The 6,723-nt window shown below is 36.8% G+C and overlaps 1 pseudogene; it reads right to left on the minus strand.

The window, feature by feature from the left end:
• Positions 1–6,383, minus strand: part of LOC103277208 — a 9,969-nt pseudogene extending 3,586 nt beyond the window's left edge.
• Between the last annotated feature and the right edge of the window lie 340 nt (positions 6,384–6,723).

Raw genomic sequence — 6,723 nt, forward strand, 5'->3', positions numbered from 1 at the left:
CAAGTTGCCCAGGCGGGTCTCGAACCCACGGGCTCAGGCAATCCACTCACCTCAGCTTCCTAAAGGCACGGGATTACAGGCTGAGCCACCAAGCCCGGCTTAATTGTATTTCAAGGCTACTAAATAGTTGATAAAGGAAGACTCTTCTTTATTGAAACATTTCAGCCAATAAATGTACAAAGAATGGTAGAATAAGAAAATCACCATTTTGTAAACCTAGTGAAACAATGGCTCTAAGGAATGATCACAAGTGGCAGCTAAAGCGTTAGGTGAAAGGCTCATGTGGGAACTTGATAATGAATTGGTCAGACAAAGCAATAACTGAATTCATCCATCAATCTCAATGTCATTATAAGTGGACAGCCATACATTAAAGACGTCATAATGTGATGCCATATAAAGTACCTCACGCTACCTATGAAGGATGCTCAATCCCAAATAAATGGAACTTAAATATAATCAAGCCTTTAACTTTTAATCTACAAAAAGCAAGAAGAGAAGAGAAACAAGTGTTTCTCAAAAGTGTTCTCACTTACTGTCAGTGAAATGCAAATTAATATAGCAATGAGATACCACTTTTTACTCATCTTACTGACAAAATATTTAAAAGATTTGTAATGTCCATTGCTGATTTGTGAAAAATGTTTTACACATTGTTGGGAAAATATTGTTTAGAAAACAATCTACTGACATATATCTGTTATCTATCTATCTAGTCTAGCTAACTATCATCATTTCTATCCAATCTATCTATGTTTGCCCTGCAGGCCCACACCTGGGTACCTCTTCCATTTCAATCATATTAACAAAGCTTAAAGCATTATAAATTATTCATTTCTACAAGGAAATAGTCAAATATAGGATATGGAATATTCTGTAAGACAAACAACCTGATTTTTCATGAGAACTTTTTTTTTTTTTTAAGTAAGAGGGAGCTATGCAGGGCATAGTGGCATGTGACTGTAGACCCACCTACTTGGGAGGCTGAGGTGGGAGCATTCTTTGGTCCAAGAGTTCAAGGCTGCAGTGAGCTGGGCGAAAGAGCCTACGTGACAGAGCAGGACCTTGTCTCAAAAAAATAAAAAAAGAGAACCACCGTGTGGGAGATTTTGCTTACTCAGATATTGACATTGATATAAAATTTTAAAAATCATAATAAATTAAATGTTATATTCATTTAATATTTAACACAAAATTAAATTCGTTTGGTACTGACAAAGAATGAAAGTAGAAAAGTTTAAAAACAGACACTGTATAAATAAAAAATTAATATATGGAAAATGCAACAGTTCAATTGGATGAGGAAAGGCTGAATTATTTCATAAGTAGTGTTGGGACAGTTGGGATAAAACTAAAATTAATTCTGTATTTTATAATATTAAAAATAAAGTCTGTCCAGCACGGTGGCTCACATCGGTAATCCCAGTACTTGGGGAGGCCGAGGCGAGAGGATTGCCTGAGCTCAGGGATTCAAGACCAACCTGGGCAACTTGGCGAGACCTTGTCTCCACACTACAATCAAAAAATTAGCCGAGAGTGGTAGCGTGTGCCTGTAGGTCCAGCCACTTGGAAGGCTGAGGTGGAAGGATCGCCGGAGCCCAGCAGGTCGAGGCTGCGGTGGCTGTGAGAGTGCCACTGCACTCCAGCCTGGGCGGCAGAGTGAGACTCCAACTCAAAAAAAGAAGTAAATAAAATAAAAATAAAAAATAAAATAATAAATCTGGTTGGTTCAAAGGTATAATTATAAACACCATAAGAAGAATCTTGCAAGAAAATATAGGAGTCTATGTGGACTATCGAAGAATGTGAGGGCCCTTACCAAGACTGGGATCCTAGAAGCAACAACATAAAGGTAAAAATACTTAACTATATAAAAATAAAAAACTTTTATTAGCCAAAGACAGCATAAATAAGTAAGATGAAGAAGTTAATAAGCAAATAATATACTTGAAAATGTGTTTATGAAAAAGCATAAACCCAAATAACCAACAAATATATTGTAAAGTGTTCTAACTCATTGGTAGTCAGTGAAATGCAAATTAAAATAGCAATGAGATACCACCTTTCACGCAACTTATTGACAAGATAATTAAAAGATTAGTAATGTCCACTGCTGATTTGTGAAAAATACTTTACACATTTTGGGGGAAATATTGTTTAGGAAACAATCTACTGATACATATTTATTATCTATCTATCTAGTCTAGCCAGCTATCACCATCTCTATCTAATCTATCTATATTTGCCCTGCAGGCCCACACCTGGGTACCTGTTGCATCTCAATTATATTAACAAAGCTTAAAAGCATCTAATCTGAATATTTTGTGTGACTTTGCTTGAAGTAGTAAGAAACTAGAAATAATGGGTTAAGTAAATTAGAAATGTTGAGTCTGTCATGCCACATATACCATGAAATGTGAAGTAACTGTAAAACAATAAATTAGAACTATATCATTCATTTGTTGGAATTCCCTAAGATAACGTTTAGTAAAAAATGAAGATGCCGAAAATGTGTATAACATAATTCCATTTAAAGAAATATGACAAGATCCTATATATGTACATGCTTATATATTATATGATTATAATATTATGTATTATTACACTAGCATGGAGAAAAAACATGGAACAACATCTAAATACTTGTTCTGCTAACAAGAATTACTGGGGGGTAAAGGTAGGAGTGTATGTTTGGAGGGAGAAGAACAGAAAAAAAGAAAATCCTGAGAAAAAAGGAAAATGATAAACTCATGACTTCACTACATAAAAAGTATATAGTACATGATTATTTGCATGTATTTATTTAAATTTCATGTATGTGTCTATTAAGAATATAAAAGCAAAGAAATTATAAAACTAAAAAAGATATATCTTAACCAAGTAGGGTAAGTTTCAGCAATTAAAAAATTGATTCAAACCTCATGAGTTCAACATCAAAGATGTTAAAGTGGTCTAACTGACTTTAAACACAACACCTCTAATTCAGGCTTGAGATCACAAAGTCTATAAGAATCTTTGGCTGGGTGCAGTGGCTCAAGACTGTAATCCCACCATTTTGGGAGGCTGAGGGGAGAAGATGCTTGAGTCCAGGGGTTCAAGACCAGCCTGGGCAACTTGGTGAGACCTCTTCTCTACAATAAATTAAAAAATTAGCCAGGCATGGTGGTACGTGCCAGTAGTTTCAGTTACTTGGAAGGTTGAGGCTGAAGGATCGCCAGAGCCCAGCAGGTTGAGGCTGCAGTGGCTGTAAGCATGCCGCTGCGCTCCAGCCTGGGTGACAGAGTGAGGTTCCAACTCAAAAAAAAAAAAAAAAGAATCTTTAAGGCTCATTACACATGGTACTCTATAGAAAGGACTGTTAATGCTATGGAAGAGAACATCAATGAAGAGAACATCATGAAAATCTGGAAGGTTTACATTATTATTATTACTATTATTATTTTTTTGAGTTGGAGTCTCACTCTTGTTGCCCAGGCTGGAGTGCAGTGGTGACCTCATGGCCACCGCAGCCTTGACCTGCTGGACTTAGGCGATCCTTCCCCCTCCGGCTTCCAAATAGCAGGAACTACAGATGCACACCACCATGCCCAGCTAGTTTTTGTAATTTATTGTAGAGATGAGGTCTTACCAAGTTGCCCAGCCGGGTCTCGAACCCCCAGGCTCAGTTCAATCCTCTCGCCTCGACCTCCCAAAGTGCTGGGATTACAGGCTGAGCCACCACGCCCAGCTGGATTTCATTATTAAAGATACCTTTGTTGTTATAGTTTTCTATGAAACTATTTACTATATAGTTTTCTTGCCCAGACTGGAAGGCAGTGGCACACTCATGGCTACTGCAACCTCGATCTACTGGGCTCAGGCAATCCTTCCGCCTCAGCCTTCTAAGTAGCTGGATCTATAAGTATGTGCCACCATGCCTGGCTAAATTTTTATTTTTTTAAACCTGAACCCCCAGACTCAGGCAATCCTTGAGCCTCTGCCTCCCAAGGTGCTGGGATTACAGGCATGAGCCACCCCCAGCCTAGAAGCATTTTTAAAAAAATATAAAAGCAAAAAGGTCAGAGAGAACTTAAGTGTAAGGTTATGCTAGTGTCTCTGCCTCCCTTTTACTACCCTCCCCTTTTGTCTCGGCCACCCCTAGGATGGCAAGATCAGCCCTTCCTTTTCCTTTCTCCTCAGCCTACTCAATGTGAAAATGAGCATAAAAACCTTTATAATAATCCACTTCCACTTAAGTAAATATATTTTCTCTTCCTTATGATTTTTTTTATTTTTTGAGTTGGAGTCTCACTCTGTCACCCAGACTGGAGTGCAGTGGCAGCCTCGACCCGCTGGGCTCCCACGATCCTTCCACCTCAGCCTTCCGAGTAGCTGGAACTACAGGCGCGCGCTACCATGCCCAGCTCATTTTGATTTATTGTAGAGATGAGGTCTCACCAAGTTGCCCAGGCGGGTCTTGAACCCAAGGGCTCAGGCAATCCACTCATCTCAGCCTCCCAAAGGCGCGGGATTACAGACTGAGCCACCAAGCCCGGCCCTTATGATTTTTAAAGTAACATTTTCTTTTATCCAGATTACTTTAGCATAAGAATACAATGTATAATATATATAACATACAACATATATGTGAACCAACTATTCACGTTATTGGTAAGGCTTCCAGTCAACAGGAGGTTACCAGCTGATACTAGTTGATAGCCAAAATTTATGAGCTAATTTTTGATTGCACAAGAAGTTAGCACCTCCAATCCCTGCATTGTTCAAGGGTCAACTGTACATATTGGCCAGTATTCATTGAACTGTATTCTTAAAATTGCGAACTTTTATTATGTGTTATTAAATCTGTTTAAATAAATAAACTGATTCAATTTTAGGAAATCTACTAATAATTTGGTACATTAACAGAAAGATTTTAAAAGATGCCATAGATGTTGATGAAATGTATTATAGAATTGTTTTTCCTCATAGAAACTATACATGAAATAGGAATTGAAAGAACTCATCTTCAAATAATAGTGGAAAAATTAAAGCTATTGACACACACACAAAAATCAGAAACCGGACAGGAATACTTACCAGCACAATTAGTATTCAGCATTGTTTTGGAGGTTTTAGCTTAGGGAGAAAGGCAGTATATAAAATAAGTGATATTAAAATACAAATGTTACAAAAAGAAGAGACAGAATTTGAAGGGAATATAATTATATATCCAGAAAATATAACTCAATTTAAAACCTATTAAAACTAACAAGAGACAGCTGAGTGTGGCAGCTAAATACAGAGTACATAAAAATCTATTATATTATCTTTACACAAGAAATAATCAGCTGAAAATTAAAATGAAGAAAAATGTTTACAATAGTGACATTATAAAATACAAAGGAGTGAATTAAATGGGGGAAGTTGAAAAGACTAAAACTTTATTTAATGTAAAGACGTGTCATAAAAATAAAGTATGAGATATAATATTACTGGCTGGAAGGGTTGATATTATAAAAATGCCAATCTTTTAAAAATTAACATAGAACTTTAATAGATATCCTAGAGGCATCTTTTTTTTTTTTTTGAGTCAGGGTCTCACTCTGTCATCCAGGCTGGCACAATTACAATTCACCACAGGGCTCAGGAGACCCTTCAACCTCAGCTTCCTGAGTAACTGTGACTACAGGCATGCACCACCATGCTTGGTTAATTTTTTGGATTTTTATAGAGACGAGATCTTGCCATGTTGTCTAGGCTGGTCTCGAACTCAGACTCAAGTAATCCTCCCGCCTTGGCTTCCCAAAGAGATGAGAATTCAGGTTTAAGCCACCGAGCCTGTACCTGGAATCTAATTTATTTATTTATATGTTGGTGAAGCCTGGAATTTTACTTTTTTAGTGAAGCTAAACAAACTCATATTAATTAAAATTATGCAAGATTTGTATGTGGAATAACATATAGCAGAATAATTAGGAGAATTTTGGATAAAAAACTATAAGGAAAAATTTGTCCTACCAGTTAGTAAAGCTTATTGTATAGTATCTGTAATCAAAAGAGTAAAGAATTCACACAGAAATGGAGAAACAGGTATAATGATTCTAGAAAATATCGAAGTATACAAACGGTATTATTAGATTGCATTTTAGTTAAGTGGGAAAAGAAACTTTTATATGACAAATGGTGTTGGCATAATCTGCTAACAATTTTTTTAAAAGCTCGATAAATCACAAGGAAAGAATTATGAATTTAGTATGTCAATAACTAATAATAAAATTGAAATATATTTTTAAGATATCTTCCATTCCACTACCTTCATAAAAGCACCAGGCCCGGACAATTCTTGTGATTTCTAGAATATTATAGAGTTTTTTCAATTCTGTCAAGAAACAGACAATTACCATCTTATCAAGTTGGCTCAGAAAAATTTTTCTTTTCTTTCTTTTTTATTTTTAAGAAGTGGGTACAAGTCAGGATTGGGTGCATAAGTGGTCCTACATACATACATACAGTTGAAGTCTGGGTCTCCCATTGGACCTCACTTTGCCTGGAATGGGATCAGACATCCTCACTGATGTTGTGGTACCAGCTCACCACCTCCCACTCTGACCCATTCCGCCCTCAACCCACCCCACCCTCCAACCTCCAGCAGTGTTCCACTCCTGCCAATCCCTTTCTTGTAGTGTTATGATAGGTGTTCAGATTTCTCTCTCTTTTCTTTTTTTTTTTTTTGAGTTGGAGTCT

The sequence above is a fragment of the Carlito syrichta genome, unplaced genomic scaffold (assembly GCF_000164805.1).
Source record: "Carlito syrichta isolate Samal-C Ts95f unplaced genomic scaffold, Tarsius_syrichta-2.0.1 Scaffold316508, whole genome shotgun sequence".
Lineage (NCBI taxonomy): Eukaryota > Metazoa > Chordata > Mammalia > Primates > Tarsiidae > Carlito > Carlito syrichta.